The sequence below is a fragment of the Python bivittatus genome, unplaced genomic scaffold (genome assembly GCF_059951505.1).
Source record: "Python bivittatus isolate LINGU-HERP-01145 unplaced genomic scaffold, Pbiv_v1 ctg000480_np1212, whole genome shotgun sequence".
NCBI classification, from domain to species: Eukaryota; Metazoa; Chordata; class Lepidosauria; order Squamata; family Pythonidae; genus Python; species Python bivittatus.
The window spans coordinates 31817679-31839412 of NW_028277075.1; the positions used below are offsets into that span (position 1 = coordinate 31817679).

The 21734-nt window shown below is 38.6% G+C and overlaps 1 protein-coding gene across 7 annotated transcripts in view; it reads right to left on the reverse strand.

Annotated features, from left to right (window-relative positions):
- Positions 1–21448, reverse strand: part of FUT8 (fucosyltransferase 8) — a 105934-nt gene extending 84486 nt beyond the window's left edge. For 2 of the 7 annotated variants that reach the window (XM_088145631.1, XM_025165171.2), the window contains exons 1-2: positions 21061–21448; positions 19113–19200 (exon numbers count right to left, since the gene is read on the reverse strand). The gene's annotated coding sequence lies outside the window, so the exon portion shown is untranslated. Of the gene's footprint in view, positions 1–9029; positions 9133–19112; positions 19201–21060 lie in introns of those variants that run through there. The other 5 variants (XM_025165174.2, XM_025165172.2, XM_088145632.1 and 2 more) reach the window with 4 other exon arrangements.
- Between the last annotated feature and the right edge of the window lie 286 nt (positions 21449–21734).

Genomic DNA, 21734 nt, shown 5'->3' on the forward strand with positions numbered 1-21734 from the left:
ATATAAAATTAAACACTTGCCTCAAGTAGTATTTTTTGGGGTGGGGGGGGTAAGCTTTCATTTGACAGATGCTGTAATTTCCATGAATTGTGTGACATACTATATTAGCTATTACAAATATTGATAAAAATGGCTGATATCAATGTAAAACTTGCAAAACAGTTTTCATAAAAATAAAAGTGGGCTTCAGTAGCTCCTTATTAATAAGATTCTGAGTACAAGGCATTCAAGAAGAGATGTCCATTGTCCCCGTTTTTAAAATTTTTATATAAATAATATTGTTTAGGCTCTGTAATACTGTTAACATTTTTCTTGTACCCACAGTTTTTTTTTTATCATATACTTGCTACATTGTTACGGGTCTTGGTTCTGCTGCCACAATTCATGGGGGGGGCATATTTTGGGGGATCCTAAAACATTTTTAATTTGAAGCATTTCAAACTCAGAATAGTTCTATTCCAACCTCACAGGAACTGTTGTGATTCTTAATCTTAAATTGTGAATTGAATCCAAGTCAAAATACCAATCTTCTGTTGACCTTGATTTACAAAACCCAGTGTCTTTTCAAGTACAATAGCCCAATTCAACAATAAATACTGATATAAATTTTAGATGCCACAACCAGAATAAAAATAAAATGTTTGCAAGTACTATCATATCATCAACTGACATTTATCAATAACTAATAATCAGGGAGGGAGGGAGGGAGGGAGAGAGAGAGAGATAAAAGTGGCTCTGGTTACGATCAGATTTGGATCCAACATTTAACAACTTTTATTTAAGCGAATACAGTGGTACCTCGGGTCACGAATTTAATTCGTTCCGCGACTCTGGTCGTGACCCGAATTGGTTGCGACCCAAATCAAATTTTCCCATAAGGTTCAATGTAAATACGGTTAATCCATTCGGACCCCTCCGAATTTGGTTGCCAACCGATTTTGGTCGCGTCCCGAATCAAATTTTCCCATAAGGTTCAATGTAATTATGGTTAATCCATTCTGAACCATATGTATTTTTTTTTTTAAACCACAAAAATATAAAACAAAATACAGTACGAAGAGAGAGAACACTAACCTTGCTCAAGGCGACTTCTGGCGTGGAGGACAGGAAGGCAGGTGGGGAGGCGGTTATTGCTTGGAGGGAGAGTCCCCCTCCCTACAGGAAGCCACGACCACGTGTCACGGCAGGGAAAATGGCCGCGGATCCTGTTCGTCACCCGATGCAGAGTTCGCAGACGGAAGCAAAATTTTGCGAACGGTGCTGTTCGTGACCCAAATTGGTCGTGAACAGAAGCGTTTGTGACCCAAGGTACCACTGTATTGTCATCAGGAAGGAAAGGTTTTCCACCAACATTGTAAATACTAATATGTGAAACTAGCCAAATTTATGCAAGTTTTATCACTAAAATAAGTCAGAGTTTTTGAAGCCACTGTTAAGTACAATTCTCCCCAAGGATTATTCCTTCCACATGTTCAATTACATTCAATACCTAGCACATATTAATTTTTCCAGTAAGTAAACTGCAGTACCGATTGAATAAGTACCTGAATCAAGAAGAGGCAATTGAATAATTGGGAATTTTTTCTAGCACTATTTTCAGCAAATACCCTTAGATGAAATCCATTCAATTCAGTTTTAGTATATGCCAGTATGAAGTTCTCCACAGATGCAAATCATGAACACACAAACACCTATTTCTCCTTTCTCAGTGAGTGGTTCAGGGGGAAACTGAACCCGAAGCCCCTATGTTGTGGAGTGCCTCAAGGAGTGACATTCTTGCCCCTTCTAGTCAATAACTACATGAGGTTGCTGCATGAGATAATCCATTGATTCAGGATCAGGTATCGTCAATACAGTGATAACACCCAAACATACCACTCAGTTCCAGACCATGCAAGTGATGCTATCAAAGTCTTGTTCCAGCATCTGCAGGTTGTGAGGGTCTAGATATAAAAAAACAAACTCAGATTCAACCCTAGCAAGATTGAGTGGCTACAGGTATTTGGGCCTCACATCTCAGAGATTTTCCAACTTTAGACCTGGATGGAGTTGCACCTCCCCATTCAGGACTGATGCACAATCTGGGCTTTTGTGGGGGCAGGGCTTGTAGCTTCTGCTCAAAGAGCAGGTGGCAGCTATGGCCAGGAAGGCCTTTGTACAGATCCATCTTGTGTGCCTATTGAGCATGTTCCTAGACTGTGAGGCCCTTTAGCCAATCAGTCATGCCCTAGTCACATTGTGTGTGGACTAGTGCAATGTCCTCTGCATGGGGCTGACCTTGAAGACAAATTAGAAGCTGCAGCTGATTCAGAATGCAACATCACAGGCAGTAATGGGCATGCCACAGTATCTCCACATAATATCACTGTTCCAAAACCTGCAATAGTTACCAGTTGGATGCAATTCAAAGTACTGGTCACCACCTATTGACACCTTTACGGCTTAGGGCCTGGCTATCTGAGCGATTGTCTATGTCTGATAGTTTCTGCCCATCCTGTACAATCAGACAGAGTTGGCATGGTCCAGGTCCCACCAATTAAACAATGTCATTTGACAGGATAGAATTTAGAGTCAGATTCTATCACTTTTACATTCTAAACAAAAATCATCAGTTGTTTTCCACTGTTTTAATGAAAAGTTTCTTTTTATTTTACCCCAAATATTCAATCTCAAGACCTGATTCAAAGTTACATTATTAATGGTCAGTCTTGCATGCATTCCTTCTATATTCCCCCTGCCTTTCTTCCAGTACAGTACTTGATTGGTAGCAAATCATAGTTTGCCATTATATTCAAAACTGAGATTTTGACCTGCCAATGAAGAATTGATCCTGGATTTGCAAGCATAGCACTTTTTCCCATTCTATCTACTTCCTCCAGTTACACAAGAACGGGAATGTGCATAAACATCACTATCATCAAGTGCAGAAAGATCAATCTCTTCTATATATTTAAAAAGGAAACTATTTATATATGTATGATTCATATCCAATATCTTATATATTTAGCACATGTATTATATAGTATTATACTTATATAGTATTTGCTGTTTTGAATTTTTTATTTAAACCAAAGTATCACTTGTAAATCTTGCATATTTCTTAAATAAATCTGATTACTATATACTTATAGCACACTTATACTATACTATATAGTATTGTATTGTATACAAATACTATATTTATATAGTATTTGCACATGTCGCTATATGAGTTGCAGCTTTCAGACTACAAGCATGACACTCTCAGTGTTTTAGTGTATAGTACTTGACAGCAGAGTCTGTGGGAGGGGCAAGAGGGGGTTAGACTGACAAAAGCCGCTTGCCACACAAGTCCTGCTCCTCTTCTACATGCCTCTGGACACTGTCAGTATTAGACAGATTGAAACAAAACAAACAATTCCACTATTATATATGTACCTTTTAGTGCACCTGAACAGTTACAGAGAATTCTATACATATCTGACACAAGAAGCAATTTTTTTGAATCAGTCTCCCCAAGCTAATTAAATCTGTTACCAAGAACTCTCAAAAACCTATGAACTGAGTCAAGAGTTTGTCCTACATTTACTCAGGATGAAAATTTTAAAAATGACTTGACTGTATATTACTTCATATTTGTTCTATGAAGTAAGATACAAAAAGAATCAAAGTGTGATTTACAAAACCTCTGTGAAAATAGACCACACTAACCAATTGGAAAATTCCTGGGAAATGGGGAGGGAGGGGGGACCTAGCTGCCCAAGGTAACTTTGGGCTAGTCTGGGCATCTTCTCTCTGGAGAAGTAATTGCAGAAGGCTGTAACTATTTATTAAGTTATGGGCTTGCCACAGATACTTACCTATTCACAATCCCCCACAGAGATGGGGAAAGGAAAAACAAATTATGTATTTGTTATTGTTCTTCAAGTACTTTTTTCCATAGCACAGCAGTCTGCGTGTAATCAAAAATTTAAAAGTATATTTTGCAAAGTTAAGTCATAAAGATGATGCACAAATCAAGTATCAGCTCCACATTCTCTGACAGTACCATCAACCCTTGAAGTATCACATGTAATTGTATTCAACAGCTATTATCAGGATGGACTGATTTAAATCAAGGGAATCATCACTGTTTAAATCAAAGAAAAGGACTGTTTTGAATTTTTTATTTAAACCAAAGTATCACTTGTAAATCTTGCATATTTCTTAAACAAATCTTATCACTAAAATGTATTACAGGTACTTCTCAACTTACAACCTTTCATTGAGTGATTGTTCGAAGTTACAATGGTGCTGAAAAAAGTGACTTACAACTGGTCCTTGCACTTACGACCATCACTGCATCACCATGGTCACGTGATCAAAATTCAGGTGCTTGGAAACCAGCATGTATTTATGACTGTTGCAGCGTCCCGAGGTCACATGATTGCCATTTGCAGCCTTCCCAGGGGGCTTCCAACAAGCAAAGTCAATGGAGGAAGTTGGATTCACTTAACAACCACATGATTTGCTTAACAACCGCTGTGATAAAGGCAAAAAAGGTCATAAAATCTGGTGCAATTCACTTAACTGCATCACTTAGCGACAGCTGTTCTGGATCCAATTGTGGTCGTAAGTCAAGGACTACCTATGAGGTATAATTCTACATATTTATAACATCAAATAATGGATACTTTGTGGTAATTCTGAACATAATTCCTTCTCATTTAAAAAATAGTATTCATTAGCTTTGTCAGGCTGCAGTTGCAGCTCATTAGGAATCTCCACTCTATTATTTCTTCTAACTCCTCCTCCTCTAATACTTTGTTTCCTAGGTTCTCTGTCTTAATTAATTCCTAGGCTTTGTTTGGCTTAACTTGCTACATAGGTAAAGAACAATAACAATCCTCTCCAACCTGTGACTCTAGACAGAAAGCATAAAGATTCCACAAATCTAAAAAAAAGCTTTAAGTTGAACTATACTTCTTTTCATAAACTGATAAACAGAAATAACTGCCCAGGTTTAACTGGTATATACTCAAGTGAGATTGTGATATTTAATAGTATTTTTTTTAATAAATGAGCAATTTATTTAAAAACTTGCAGACCTTTATCAATCTTGGATAATATAATAAAATAGTAAACATACCAGGTGAGGGTTTCACTATTTCCAGAAAAGCCCTTGAAATTTACCCAAACATTTGCACAGCAGTTATGATTTTCCTATGAGATACTGGTGAAAGGTGGCAAACTAACCCGCTTTGAAGGCCTAAGGGATCTGATACAGAGTGAGTAGCCTGACAACTTGGATGAGGGCACATCCAAGGCTTTGGGGATCATCTAAAGCATGGAAGTCAACTAAATATATTTTAAAAATCTGGAATAGCATGAATACCATCAAATACAAAAATGATGGATCTCAGATTTTTCCCAAATTGTTATCTACAGATGAACTGCATTTTTACAGCTCATTAAAAATGAAAAAAAATTAAGAACTTTTAAAAAGTCTGCTGGTTTAGACTGAGCCAGATATTTCAGTATAATACCACCGACTGGCAATCACATAATTTTCAAAACTGAGATGTTTCTATTCCCTTTATATATTGCCATTCTGATGTCCTAAACAATGTAATAAATACAATAAAAGTAAAGATGTCCCAGAGAAAGTAGTATGTTAAACAGTTAATCCAGAAAAATAGGTCTTGAAAAACTGACATGATTAACAAATTGTTATTAGAACCTTTATTTCCATTTTACTTATATTTATAGCCCGCCATTTCTCTAAGAGCTCAAGGAAGCCTACATAAAACTAGGGCAAAAGGGATCAAAGCAGCAGTTAAAACACTGAAAGGAAAAAAAAGCTACTGTGTTCTTATCAGAGTCTGTGTTTATACCTTTCAGACAGTGGATAAGATTATTCAGTTTGTTATTACATTTCAGAGCTTTCCTTGAGGAAGGCATAATCTGAAATACATAGGAAAGAAAAAAGAATAAACACAGATTCTGATAAGAATACAACAGCTGTTTTGTTTTTTGCTTGCATCTTATGTAGTTCTCACCACCTCCATGTAGAGTACTTCACTTAAAATATAACTCTTTATTTCAAATTGTCTGGTGGAAGCAATGATGAATGAGAGTCCATTCATCTTCACAATGACAAATGAAGGTCTACCTGCCTGATTATAAAACTGCCTTATGATGATGATCTGCAGTAGAGGCCCTTTATCCCGTATCAGGAATATGCCATTCAAAGAGATCATCTGTTAATATTGTAGGAGTGGATCTTCTCTTGAATCAGTCCCAAATGTTGGGATGCTCTTTGTTCAGTTAAGATTAGTTTTCACTCTCCAAGCATTTGGAAAAGGATTTAAGATACATCATTATAAATCAGTTGTTTTTAAATCAAATACTTTTGATTGTATGTGTTATTACTTATCTGCTGTATATCATAGTGATAACTTTTGTGAAAAGGTGGTATTATTAACAGCAGGACTGCTATGAGCATGGTTTACAATGGAGAAAGGGATTCACATACAGGCACTCTGGTGCTGCAAATTGATAAAAAGAAGGCCATCTTTATGAAGCAAGCTAATCCAGTTTGAAAAAAGGACATTTGGGGCTATATGCCTATATTTTCGTCCAGGCAAATATTGCTAACGGTAACAGATATTTCTCTTACCACCTTCAGTACTATCTCAAGAGCCAAACCTTAACATAGATGCTTCTTTATCAGCACTGCTGGTTATGGTAATGTTCACCCTACTCTGAAAACTGTAATAAAATTTATTAGAATGCAAAAGATTGGGAAAAGGAGGTATAAAGGATTTATAGTATTGGCAGCTTTATTGCATACTTCTTTCTTAAATGAACTTAGCATGGCTTTCATACAACAAATTATTATATTGAGTCACTGTACTCCCAAGATTTTTCCCAATTACCCATTAACATCTCAAACCCCACCAGTGTCTATGAAATTAGGATACACTAAAGTGGTCCCAAAATATACCACTTTAAACTTACTTGGACAGAGCCATATTTGCCATATATTGCTAATTTGGAGAAATTTACAATCTGCTTTCACTTCAATAATTTGTTGACATCTGATTTTTGGGTATTTCAGTAACCATGCTTAACCAAAAATTATTTATATATGAGAAGCACAGATCCCAGATTCCTACTTCTTATTTTACTCTATTATGGAACCTCTACTACACCCTTTGATGTTATTCTTTATTATTAATCCATAATTGCTCTCTGTTAGGTCCATTTTGCCTTGAGTTTCAAATTTTATTCAGAGTCCATGTGTGGCATGACAACTAGTTCTAGCAACATTACAAGCAAGCACCCTGAAACCAAACTAATCTGTTGCCATAACAAGGAACAGAGAAGGTTCTTCTTTATTTCCAGATGCAAGATGGTGTTGCCCCATGCAGGTAGGACCAAAAGTTTAACAGAAACCTTGAATTCAGTATTTTAAACTTTTCAAAGTCTAAAAGAATACACTTTGAATTCAGTATTCAGGACATAAATGTTACATTTTACAGTACCTAGAATTCTTTAATAATGGCTTTCTATTTCTTGCAGTTAACTTACTTATCAATGCCAATGAAAAGCCAGATAATTTGGACTTATTCAAATATTTCTTCTATAATGTATTGTTGGTAGTCTGTCCTAAATTCCTCATTAATGCTTTATCTATCAACGGATTTCAATACATTTAGAATATACTTGAGGTATTCTAAATTAATAATGTATTTTTAAAGACTAAATAAAGCACCTTCAAGAAAAACAACATGGTTTGTAACAACAGATTAATGTATCAAATACATACATACCACCAGTGTATTCACTTTCAGGGAAAGCAATATTATGGGAACACAAATATGGAGTAAGAAATTTTAAGCCAAATAAATTAAAAGACATGTGATAAGGCATGAGAAATTTACCTAAAATTACTTTACACTAAGACCATTCACCACACCTCTCTATACCTTCCTAGCATTGCAAATTATCTTTGCTTCCACCATGTCAATATACCACTTTGTGCACTGCCTTTTGTTCCTTGAACTTCTTAACTCCTTCTCTGTTTTAGAATTTCATCAACTCCATCCAACCATGGCTTTCAGTCTTCATCTTCCTTTCAATTCATTCATCCTTCCTTCATATAATCATTTTGCAATTTAATCCTCGTTCTCTCCATATGACCAAATTACATTAATATATTTCTTTTATACTGTTTACTCATTTCTGAGTTCAATCTATATTCATTCAGCACCCAAGTTTCTTGCCCTTAACTTTCATCTTTTACTACACAGTTTTTAAGTAGTGTATTCCTGCTAGAATGAAACTTAAATAAAACTTACTTTTATGACTTCTCCAACTTCTACTTCCATATAACAAAGTGGGTAGAAGTATATTTTACACATAGCCATTTTGCATCCTTTGATCAATATTCATTCCTCACCTCCCCCATATAGTATCCGCTATCAGCATTTGTGTGTCTTAAATCTATCCATCCATTTTCCCATCTTCAGTAAACATTCTACCAATGTACATACATTTGTCTAGTCTGTCTAGTTTTTCACTATTTGTAACTTGTAACTGTTTTTCAAATGCAGCTACCTTGGTCTTTGATATATTATTTTTTTAGTTCCATGCTCCTCACTGCATCATACAGTCTAATATTCACTGCAAACCAATTGGGTTCTCAGTCAATAGCCTGGTATCATCTGCATTTAAAAGTACACGTTCATTTATATTCCAAACATTAATATCATTAACGATACCACAAGGATTCCTTATATCCATAAATACATTAAACAATCAAATGGACATCATACATTCTTGTCTTATTTTCTGTTCCATGTTGAACCATTCACTAAGCATTCCATTTATTCCCACATGTGCTTTACTTCCTTCATATACCGCTCTTACTGCATTCAGGAACGGACCTCCAACTCCATTTTCATGCAAACTTTCTTTAATTCAAGCCTATTAATTTTATCAGACACTTTTTGTAAATCAGCAAATGTACAAACTTTCTCACATTCACACATTTCTCAATGGCTTACCAAAAAACAAAACTCATGTCTGTACTCTCCCTTCCTAGCAAAAAGCAGAACTGCACTTCCCAAACTTTGCTCATTGCTATGTCTTGTGACAACTTTAAATCAGAACTTTACCAAATACTTTCCCAGGCACATTTAACAAAGTATCACCTCCCTCCAACCCCCAACATTCATTCTTGTTATCGTTTCCTTTATGTAAGTGAAATATAATAGCTTTCCAATTATCAGGCACAGATGCAGACTTCACACACACATTAAATTGGGCACACAGCCATTCCACAAACAAAGCAAAACTGTATTTTAACATTTCTCCAGTTACACCATCTATACCTACCATTTTTCAAATTCCCAGAGCATTTATAATTTCCTTGTCATCAACTTTTTTCTTGGGAACTAATGTTTATAGCACTTATTTCAATTCCACTCTTCAAAATATCACTTTAATTCCCTTATAAATTATAAAATACACCTTTCAATATGCCCTCAATTCAATTTCATCCCAAATTACAGCATCATTTTAATTTTTAATTCCATTCAGACTGCTGGAGACTCCTTGTTTAATCTTCTTCACCCATTTTAGATCTACACTCATTTGTTTGTATGAATAAACTAACACTTAAATCACATGTTCAAAGCATCTGTCTAAGGAGCTACTCACAAAAAATTCATCATTTTCTTTCATTATTGAGTCTCCAAATGTCTAATCAGTATTTTGGTATTCTCATCTTATTTGTATCCATCAATTTATGTCATCTTACAGAATAATTTTTCCCCTGGATCTCATTCATTCAGAATGCACTTTTTTTGCGTGCAAAACTTAACTTTGGTTCTTCCATTATCACCATTCACTGGAGCAGTTTTAGGACTTGTGTGCAGAACAGATCACATTTTAGGTCATATTTATGGAGAAATATTGGAAATTCAAAAGGGTTCACAAACTTTTAAGCACCACCGTAGTTGTTTTACTGGTTTATTTATAGGGGCATCTAAACATGTTTCACTTCTAATAAATTACCACTGGCCAAGAAGATAGAAAAGCTAATACAGGTAGTCCTCGACTTACAACGGCAATTGGGACCAGAATTTCCATCATTAAGTGATGCGGTCAGAAAACATGACCGCATTGCTTAGCAATGGCAATCCCTGCAGTCCCAGTTGCCGTCATTAACTGAATCCCACTGTCATTGGACGAGGCAACTTCCTGCCACCTTCCCACAACCAAAGTCAGTGGGGAAGCCGGCAGGAAGCTGCAAGTCCCAGGCCCACAGGCAGGTAAGTAGCTGCCGGGTGGGGGAGGGAGCAAAGGGGTACATGGGGGTGCAGGGGAGGGTGCGCTAGAAGTGTCATGTGGGTTGGGGAGGGTATGTGGGGTGTGCACGGGGATGAGCAGGTGAGCAAGAGGCACAGGTCAGGGAAGGGAGGGTCAAGGGGGTGTGAAGAGGTGCACAAGAGGCATGGTGTGGGTCAGAGGGTGCGTGGGGGCCTGACGGGGTGCACAAGTAGCACAATGTGGGTCAGGGAGGATCAAGGAGAGAACACAGGGGTGCAAGGGGGTGCACGAGGCATGGGTCAGGGAGGGGGGGCAACAGTCGCAGTGCAGGTCAGGGAGGGTGCACAAGGGTGCGAGGGGGTGCGTGAGAGGCACCATGCAGAACAGGGACAGTGTACAGGGGTGTGCATGAGGCACAGTGTAGGTTGAGGAAGATGCATAGCAAGGGTTAGGGAGGGTGCATGGGGGTGCGAGGGAGGTGCAGGAAGGGTCAGGAAGGGTGCACGAGGATGGGCGAGTGGCCACCGCAGTGCGAACATAAAGGTGCTGGTGGAGGGTGCGTGGGTAGGGAGGCTTACCCCAGCAACTTGCAACCTTCCCTGCCGGCTTCCCATTGACTTTCTGGGAAAGCTGGCAGGGAACACTGCAAATGGCAATCACTTGATCACAGGTGCTTGGCAACCGGTCATAACAGTGAACGGGTTGCCAAGCACCCAGATCATAATCACATGACCACAGAGATGCTGAGGCAGCTGGACCTTGAGGACCGGTCAAAATCACCACCTGTTCAGCACCATTGTGACTTGGAACAGTCACTGACCAAACAGTCGTAGGTTGAGGACTACCTATAAATAGTGAGAAGAAAAAAGTACAGCTGCTTATAGAACATTAACTGGATTAGACCAATATAGGAGAGAGTGAGTAACTGTTACTGTTTCCCTATGAAAGAAAATGAAACCAAACATCACAGTAATACAAATTAGGGCAGTGTAACACTTTTGATTCAAGAGAGAAATGTAATTTGGAGAATGCATAGTTATGTGTGTAGCAGCACCTTAAAGCAGCTGCATGTTTTCCAGGCCTCACACAGCTGCACTCTGTAGCTGTCCCATGATCCTGGGAAAAGTCATGTTTGATTAAGGTGTTTTTGACAGTATATCTATGCCTGTGTTTCCTCAGAACCAAATTTCTCCTTTTGAATCCAAAGCACTGTTTAGCTCTAGTGCAAAATGATTCTATTCCCCTTAAAAATAAATAGCTAAGTTGAAATACCTGCTTTTCTTCCCCTCAAGAATACATATTTCTTAGATGGCAAGAATTTTGGGAGACAAGGCGGTTCAGAGCACCCACAGAGCAGCTGTTGTTACAGGTGGTCAGAACAAAGCATACTAGTGAACAGGAACTGCAGATACTGCATTTTATTATTTACATTTCAACTAACTACATTCCAAGCACTTAAGATGGGCAACACTAATGAATAACAAGGGCTGTGCAAATAATTTGAAAGATATGCTTTATGCTGTGTGAGAATGTGAGCCACACTCCTCTCTTCAATCATTAAAGCATCCATGTCTTTTCCAAACCTCACACAGCTGTTTCAAAAGCTGCTTCCAGCTATCCTGAATGTGTGTTCATGGACAGCCCCATCACCCTGGGAAAGCAAAGCAGCTATTCATCCACACATGGGCAAACATGAAGACATAGCAATTTCCAAAACAGCCCCATGATCCTTACAAAAGACAGATACTTTAATCATTTGGTTTAGAGCATGATTTAGTTAACTGAAGAGAAGTGCTTTGTTCATACTCCCACACACTGTGAAGCACCTCTTCTGAATGCTTGCACAGCTGTAATAAAAAGTAAAACCAACATACTAGGAAAAATATGTACCTCTGTTATTTCCTTCTGATACAATCAGCAAATCTATCAGCAACACCAAGTGTAGTACCTTTCCTTCTTTTGGAGATTATTATGGCAGCTGCCTTATTTTATTATTGATGAGATCAACGCAAATAAACTTTCGAAAAAGGAATCCCATTTTCAGATAATTAAAACTATATTGTAGATTACATATTGGTTAATCAGTATTGCAATAATTCTTGCCAGATGGACTTATTTTATGAATCCTAGGGATCTGCACGAGATGGGGGGGAAAACGGTTTTATTCTGTGCTCACTAAATAACTCATTCCAAATATTTTGGGTGCTCTATGTTCTGGCAGAACGAAATTTGAAACATTTTGCACATTCTGCTATAATGAACAAGGGAAATTTGAAACAAGCCTTTTAATCTCTTATTTTTCATCCTAGAGCTATGAAAGTACATAAAATAGTTATGTGAAAGCATTCAGAAGATAGTCATGCTGAGCCCTATCCCCCAACCTATAGAAAAAGTAATCAAAGGGTTGTTTTTTTTAAAAAAATGCTTAAGCCTTTTAAAAATCCCCATAACTACAATAAGAACAACAGTTAGCATACTTTTTGCAACCTGGTTTTCCTGCAGAAATAGCCACAGATCTAAGTCCAGCAAAGACACATCAGCAGCAGATTCCCTTTAACAACTTCACAGATTCCCTTTAACAAACAAATTAACATAACCCACAAACAATGGAATACCTACAAAAATATACTTCGCTGGCTCTTGCTTTTTCCACTTGGTAGCCTAGCTGCAAAGCTCAAAAAAGCCTCATAATTTTTATATTTAACAACCCGAAAAATCAGCAGTATAATATTACAATGCACATGCATGGTGCACACACATTTGAATTTGGCACATTACAATCCATGAATTCTCACTTATCCATAATGAAGAATTTTAATGAAGAATTTAAAAAAATTAAACTGACCAATCAGGCGCTAATTACAACTAAAATAGTTCTCATTTCCCAGATGGACTCTTAGCTCAGTTTTATAGTTCCACAATCTGTGGACCTGATCCTTATCCTACCTGGCTTGTGAAAGGACCTAGGAAGGTAGAATTGGCTGGATCTGAGCTACAATGAATGCTTATTTAGGAGAGAAAGTGGTATCACTTGTCTTGAAGGAGGCAGTGGTGCATCGTCTCAAGAACTTAACCCTCGACCTTGTTTTAGGCAACTATCAGTCTCTCTCTTCAAACTTCCCTTTTTAGAGGTGGTTGAGAAGGTGGCAAACCAGCCATTACAGAGAGCTGCACAGTAAAGGAAACAGGCTGTCTAGATTCTTTTCCACTGCAATTTAGACCTTAGTAAGGGACTGAGACTACATTGATTATTGGGGGGGAATGTCTCTACCCCAGACCAAGCAGAAAATGTGGTCAAAGTTTTGGCCTGGTGCCAAGAGGTTTATAGGATCTGGATGAAGGAAAAAAACAGATGGATGGTTAGAATCATGCATTTGTATTATTTGGGATTTAATTATTATTGATTATAATTTTATGATTTATTTTAAACTGAATTACTGGAAATAGGGATTGTTAACTGCTTAGTCTGTGGCCTGAAGAAACATAAAACTCAGATAAATAGATTTCTACCTGTAAATGGCAGAATTAGTATCTCCCATGATTTTTTAACTATGGTCTTGTTTTTATTAGCTGGGATCAGATAGATACTGCCATGCTTGCATATGAAGAATACTGGTACAGTCTGAGACAACAAATCCCAGTTTTCCCCTGAGCAGGAGTATGGAGACACTCAGGAGGTGGTGTTTAGGAAAAGCACATTTTATGCTGTAGTTCACGGTTATATGTCTAATGTTGTAGTTGGTACTGTTCTCATAGTTGTGTTTCGTAGGTGCTTATGGAGGTGGGCTTGAATCTAATTCTCACTATAGCTGACCATCCGGAGGCAAAAGCCACACTTCTCCCCAGCCATGTGTCTTCTAGGCCAGGTTGCCTGCGATTAAGACATCACAGGGAGCCGCATCATATGATTGCCACTTGTGACCTTCCCTGCTGGCTTCCCACAAGCAAAGTCAATGGCGAAGCTGGCAGAGAAGGTTGCATGTCACCCCAATATGTCACTTCCACTGCTTTTTCTTCCCTATGACCCCCACCGACACCCCCCCACGCTCCCTAGCACCTGCCCACAGCACCCATGCAACACCCCCCCCGTGCTTACCTGGGACTCCTGCTTCTTCCTGCTTAACAACCCACATGTCCTGGGGTTACAACGGCAACCAGGACTGCCGGGATTGCTGTCACTAAGAGATGCAGTCATGTGATGTCACACTTTACTACCACGTCACTTAGTGATGGCAATCCCATCCCAATTGCCATAATAACCTGAGGACTGCCTGCAGTTTATCACCTGGACTCAATTCTTTGTCAAGGGATTGCTAGATGACATGGTTATCTTAACTGATTCTCTATCATTCTCATCCCTGCTCTACTCAATTACCTCAAGCCAAGGATGGCAAAGATAGAACATGGACCTGTTTATTGAGCGATGTACTTTCCAAGTCTTCATGAGTCTGAAGATTTCTTGGGCAGGGACACAATTATAGCCATTAGAAGATTCAGAACATGGAATGTAACCTCCCATTTAGTCCTGAACTTAGGAGAAAAATGCACAACATTCAGAACAATCATTCTAACTTCAGAACATTCTGCATACTCAAGTGTTCCAAGTGAATGAATGTTTAACAATAAGCCAGTATCCACATGTCATTTTCCAGAAGATATGTTAACTATCTCAATTCACTTAAAATTGGTTATCTTATATGATAGGTTTTTATATTATATAGATATTGGATTTTCTTTAACATTATACCCATGATATACAGTGTGGGGTTCTTTAACAGATGGTAATAGTTCCCTACTTTTTAAAGCAGCAGATGGTCATATGGATTACTAATGTGTGCTAGCACTGTTGAGTAAATAAAAGTATATACATTGTACAGTTTCGTGTTTTTCTTTTTAAATAATGACTGAAACCTGCCCCATTGTTTTGCTAAGTTCAGTTTTCCAAGCTCTTTTATTATTTGTAATAAATATTTGGCATATCATTTTTATCTTTGGTATAAAAGGGATAGCAAAGAAAATGAAAGCCTAGACAACGATTGTATCTAAAGTTATCGTACATTCATTTAAGAACATCTATTACATAATGAAAAACTGGGGATTAAATGGTAAACCAGAATTGTAAAGAATTTAGGTTTACCAAGAAGCTTAATTCCTCTTATCACCACAAGTTAAACAAAGCCAGTTGGAATTGTCTATTATTTGCTTAGAGTCCTATTCATATGAGGAATTCAGGCTTGATACTTTCCTAGTAAACCAGAATCATAAGCCAAAACCTTTGAGTTATTATACTGGCTTGTTCACAGTAAGTAGCCAGAAATCCCAGTATGCACATCTGGAGACCTCTAGATGTTTTTGACTTCAACCCCAATCAGCTTCAGCCATCATGGCTAGGGAAAGGAATTGTAAAAGCTGTAATCCTGTAATTTAGCTTACTCTTACACAAAGCAAACTAGGCAGAAGTATGAGGGTTTATATAACTGCTCTGAAGGCAGTGTCAGTGAGAATAAACAAATCTTAAGAAATAATTGAAAACTTATTTAATAAACAAACTGACTGGTGGAAGAGGTTGTGAACAGATGTTGAAAATGACAATTATTAAAGTCAAATGGTAAGCCTGTTTTGTTGTAAAACTTAACAAATTTAGATGGCCGGTAAATCAGGTGTGTAGGTTTAGGGTTGTATAGGTGCTAACCCTAACTATATGAATCATGGTATATATTGATGTTATTGCTTTTGTGTAATTTTAACTTAACTGTTAATTTTATTGAGGTTGGATTACTCCCATGTGTGGGGCACATTAAAAATAAGAATTTTGTTTGTTTAACCATGAGGACTTTGCAGCACTTCAGATTTAAAGGCAAAATAGTGCTTCAGACCATAGAGGAACACTCTCATAGCACCTACGTGCAACTCCTTAAAACAATTACACCTTTTCCTAGGATCTCAGAACTACCCTCCACAGCTGCAATACATAGTTGTAATTGGTTTAATTACAGATAAAAGTCTCTACTTAGTTGAAAAACAGACTAACAGACATTTCTTGAAAGAGAAGAAACTGAAATTATCTGAAACTAAATACAAGTTTCATTTGGCTCAGAATTATAGTTGATCCCAAACACTGTGGTTTGTTTATGGTTTAGGATTATATAAGCCAGGCCTCTATGGCTTTAAAAAAATGATTAAAACAAACTGGTGGCTCATTGGGATGGGTTAAGTCAGTCATTCTTGAGAACTTAATTTTTATTTTGAAAAAAAAAATAGTTCAGATTTTAGAAAGCCATTTTCAAAATTCAGCCGATAGGGACATATGAAAACCCTAGCATTCACCAATGCAATGCACGGGAGTCAGAACTGGCACTGATGATGAAGATTCTCCTGACAACCTCATCTTTGCTAATGCCTTCTGTAAATAACACTGCATCTCAGCACAGTACCTCATGATCACTTAAAAAAAAACAAAGATGCCAGTATAATGAACATTGCAACTAACTCTTAAAAAGAACAGTAAAGCAAATCAAACAAATCATTAATACAAATATACCACTATGCAAACACAATACGCTGTGTTTTAATAAACAACTACAAGGAATGCTGAGACCAAAGTCCAGCTAAATACAAGAAGCCAGCTGAATGAAAATGGAAATAAAACAAGTAATGAGCAGTACAGGTAGTCCCCAGTTCAAGAACGAGTTCCAGTTCCCAAGGTATGTCCTTAAGTCAAATGTGTATGTAAGCCAGAACAGCGTTATTGTATAATACTGTAAAAGTAGTATTGTATAATGAACTCAAACCATTGTGTATTTAACTCAAATTTTGCTACAATAGGCTCCGTTCTTAACTATGGGTCGTCTGTAACCTGGGCATTCTTAACCTGGGGACTACCTGTATTGGCTCAGACCTAAGTTTGGCCCCTCTTTAAGAACCTAATTCTGCATCTTCCAACATGCCAACTGGTGGCCCTGTTCACACAACAAACTTAACCAGTCAGGGAGGAGTCAGAACACTCTAACCTAGTCAAGTGGCTCCAATAACTAATCCATTACAGGGTAATTTTTATTTATAACACCTCGGGTATTTGGGGCAAAATTAACTCCCACAGTGAAGTGTGCTGTCCAAACAAGTGTCCCTTTGAACTTGAGATGAGGTCATAGAAAGGACCCATAGAAAAGAAGGTTCTTTAGGAATGCTGTCATCTTTTTACTACCCTCTCCCATCTGCAGCCACAAGGGGAAATAAAAAAGGAGCATAAAGGAATGGAGGTACGTAAGCACCCCCCCCCCATTCTATTACAATGATGCTGCCACTAATCATATCACCATAAATTATTATTATAAAAGTTTCCTCCAAAGAGGAATAAAACAGAACAGTAGATTGTAATACTTTCCTAGCCTCCTTTGTGGTATCTGGACAAATTTTTAAAGTGGCTACTTCCTGGCTGATTGCATCCTTGGAAATCATGTATTTTGGCAGTTGTGGAAATGAGTCTGTTAACCAGGAAGTAATGTAAACTGCATGCTCAATAAAAAGTAAATTTCACTGTAGTCAAGTACACTAAATCAGTTTTGGTCATATATTCTAAGTTCATGTATCAGGCTGTAAAAAATATTTTCAATAAAAAGTAGCTTTAAACTGAGAACTTCTGAAAAGAAATTAATAGTCATGATGTAGAATATGATGTTGCTGCCCAGAGTCTACTGGAGTGGGCTGCCATAATGAATTCAATGAAATGAATAAATAACAATAAAAAAGATTGAATTCTGAAATATCCAGACTAATCAAACATGTTATCAGTTGTGTGATACATTGTATGCAGGCTATGTAAACTGTTCACTTAGTAACGCCCTTATTGTAATGGACACGAAATACAATAATTACAATATGTACATGTATATGTAAAACATAGAGTTTCTTCCCCACCAAACATTTTTATAACAATATAACAGAATCATCAAGCTGGAAACAAACTTATAAGGTTTCAAAGATAGTAGCATAAATTTGAATTTTATTTTGCTTTGGCACTAGCTCCCCCTCCAGACCAACTTAACATTGTAATTACTTTTTTCATTATATATACTACAGCTAGATAGGCCACAAATACACATTTTCTTTCATATCTTGGCATGATTTCAGTCTCAAAAAATAACATATTTCTTTAAAAAGGAAGTCATTTATATTGCCCTTTTCTCCAAAACACTAAAATGTATTCTACTTTATAATAGTATTGACACTCATAGGTTTGTTTTAACAGTAAACAACCTGCTTTCAAACTGGAGAAATACCCACTACATTCAATTATATGTACATTAATCTGATGCCCTGCAGTCTTATAGCAATCATAGCCTATCAAGAAGTACTCTAATCAGTTTATGACACCTAACTTTTTTAAACAGCCTATGTGGCTACTGACCAGTGTTAATAGAAACTAATCATGTTTCACACACCCACAGAGAGAGAGAGAGAAGCTCAAGCAGCAACCTCCCAAAATAAAAACTGTAAGAATTTACTATAGATTATTTTACACTGAACTTGAAACAAAACTCCATCTTACTGTAGTTGAGGAGAGGACTCAAGGGAATGGATGGCATACATATTCCAAATAAATATATTTAATCCCAAATAATTAAAAACCAGTTTGTATATCAGAGCTTAAATGTTTAAAACAAACTTTGATTTGATAAGTAGTGATCTAAGCCTCTTAACCGTATTCAAAATAGCATAAGAAATAAAAATAACATGAGAAATAAGTGTAGAATTCAACATCAGATAAGAAAGTCCTCACAAAATTCAATCTGAGGCTCTAACCTATACATACTTACCTGGGCATAAATTCCATAGAAATCAATGAAAATTACTTCTGAAAGAGGGAAAGGAGGTTTTCCTTTGGCATTATTCAAGTATATACATCTGCAGAATTCAAATATGAAGTTAAAACAGTTTTAAGCATGCATAAACAAAACTGTTATTCAAGTTAAACCACATCAGATACTAAATTAATGGATAACACCATGTTTCTTCTTATAAAGTTCTAAGATCTATTTTATCAGCAACTGTAGAAGCGATCTGTAACTATCTACTTCTAATAAATTTAAAGTGTTGTGTTATTTTTCTAATCAATATAATTTTGGAAAACCATGCCAAAAGTCTTGAAGGCATATTCTTTCATGAATAATTATTTGCTATCCTTTTAGCTTATACATGTAAGCTGCTGAAGTCTGAATACATTTTTAAGACTTGGATATTTAAGACATGAAATTATTTTTCTATAATAAATACCAGTAATTGGTATTAACATTAACAGGCATCATTAAACAATTTAAATTACAAAACTTATTCCAAAATCAAACCTTACAGACATTAATACATTTTAAACAGAATTCTAAACAGCTGCAATCTGCTCCTCAAACACATACCATCAGTTTTATTAGTGTGGATAGTTTCACTAAAAAGAACCACTCCCAAACTGTCAATGGTCAAGTTTTATATGTAAATATTTGCAGACTTAAGGCCCAAAGTGAATTACAGAAGGTGTACACTTCCATATTTACTTCTGAAGTGCTGTCGTATTCAGATCAGTAGACAGCAGTGGTCTTGAAAACTTTTCTAGTCAGTAACCGTAAAAAAGATGTGGCCTTGAAATGTTAGAGGTCTTTTTAATTCTTCTCTATTTTCATGCCATTATTTCCCACCCACGCCCCAGAAAAACTATTCTTGATTATGTTTAAAATACATAGCAGGTTTTTTTGAAATTCAAATCATTATGTTAGATTCACTTTGCAGACAGCACAAGTTAAATACAAAGTGTAATACAGTAAAAGATATCCAAGGACAAATAGCTCTAATTACACGAAGCACAAAAACATCTTGTTTAAGTTAGAATGTTGACTAAAACAGATATATTAACAATTAATCCAGGCCCAAGGAGAGAACCATTCTCTCTGGATATTGATGAACTCAACATATTTTCTTGACAGGAATCATGAAAAAAGAAAATTCTTAGTATCAATGATCATATCCTTATCCCATCATTCTGAACAACACACGTTTACTTTCGCTAGCCACCAGGTGCATTTCCTGGCTTAGGATTTTTCACTTTCTTTTTTAAGGATGCGGGAGAGAAGAAAATCAGAAAAGGGGACGAGAAGAGAGCGCCGCAGCTTTTCTTAATGCACTTTTTCTGCATATCCGACCTCCCCTCCCACCCCCCGCGGCGCGCATTCCCCCTCCACACACGCACACGCAGCTGGCACACCGGCGGCCGATTGTTCCTGCTCTTTTGCAGAGCTCGACGCGACTCTCCCGGGCGCCTCCTGTACGGATGATGCTTGGGGCTTCGGCTCGTGCACGGTCTGTTCCTCCCTGCACCGGGCTCCCGAGCCGCAGTCGCTTTCCGGGATTCAGCGCCCACATAGCAACCGTAAAGCTCCCGCTAGCGAGTCATCTGCCTACCTTATCCCTCTGGCCTCAAGCGCCCTCGCTGCCTTATCAGGGAGTCCAGGCCCTGGCCGGGGTGACAACTCTCCTTCCTCCTCGAGAATCCCGTCCCGTGAGAGCTCGGCAGCCTTGGCGGAGGCTGCACATCCCCGCTCCTGCCCTCCCTTCGCGGACGAGAGGCGCCCCCCCCAAAAAGCCGGCGCCGTGAATAACCGCTGTTTCTACGTCAGGCCCACAACGAAGAACGGGTCGAAGCCACCGAAGCCCCAAGCGCAGCATCCTCTCAAGTTTCAGGAGCGTCCCCTTCGGATCCCTCACACGGCCTCGCCTTACCTAAATCCGCGCCGACAACCTCGCTTTCGTCCCCGCGCCGGCGAAGCTCCCGCAATGCCGGGTCTGATGGAGAAGAAGCGGGAGGCGGCGCGCGAGGGGAGAAGGAGATGGAAGCGCGGGAGGGAGCAGCAGGAGGGGGGCGAGAAGACGGAAGCAGGAACCCACCGCCGCTTCACGGAGCCCCCAGAAGGCTGGAGCCGGGCGAGACGCTGACAGAACGCAGGCGGGGGAGGCGGCGCGCGCAGACGCGCTCTCCCGCGCGCCCGAAAGCCTGGCGAGAGGGGAGGAAGTAATCCGAGCTAAGGAACTGTAAGAAAACGAGGGCGCGCGAGGTGGGGAGGGACGCAAGGCCTCGACGCTCGCTGCCTCCAAGAGAGGCTAGACCCGAGGGGGCGTGGACTAGATGCGCGTGCAGGGCGGAAGGCGGCCAATGAGAGAAAAATAGTCTGAAATCTCTATGCAGGCGGAACGTTAGATTCTCGGTCAAGGAGGCAGTAGCGAAAAAGCGTTGGCAGCACGCATGCGTGTTACACCCTCGGCGTCGGGGCTCGTTTCCCCGCGCTGCCTGCGCAGTTGGAGGCAACACGTGCGTTCTGGCAGTGAGCTAAGAGGGCGGGGATCGCGCAGCGACTCAGCTGGGGAGGAATATGAAGGGAGTTCCCGGTTATCTCCGC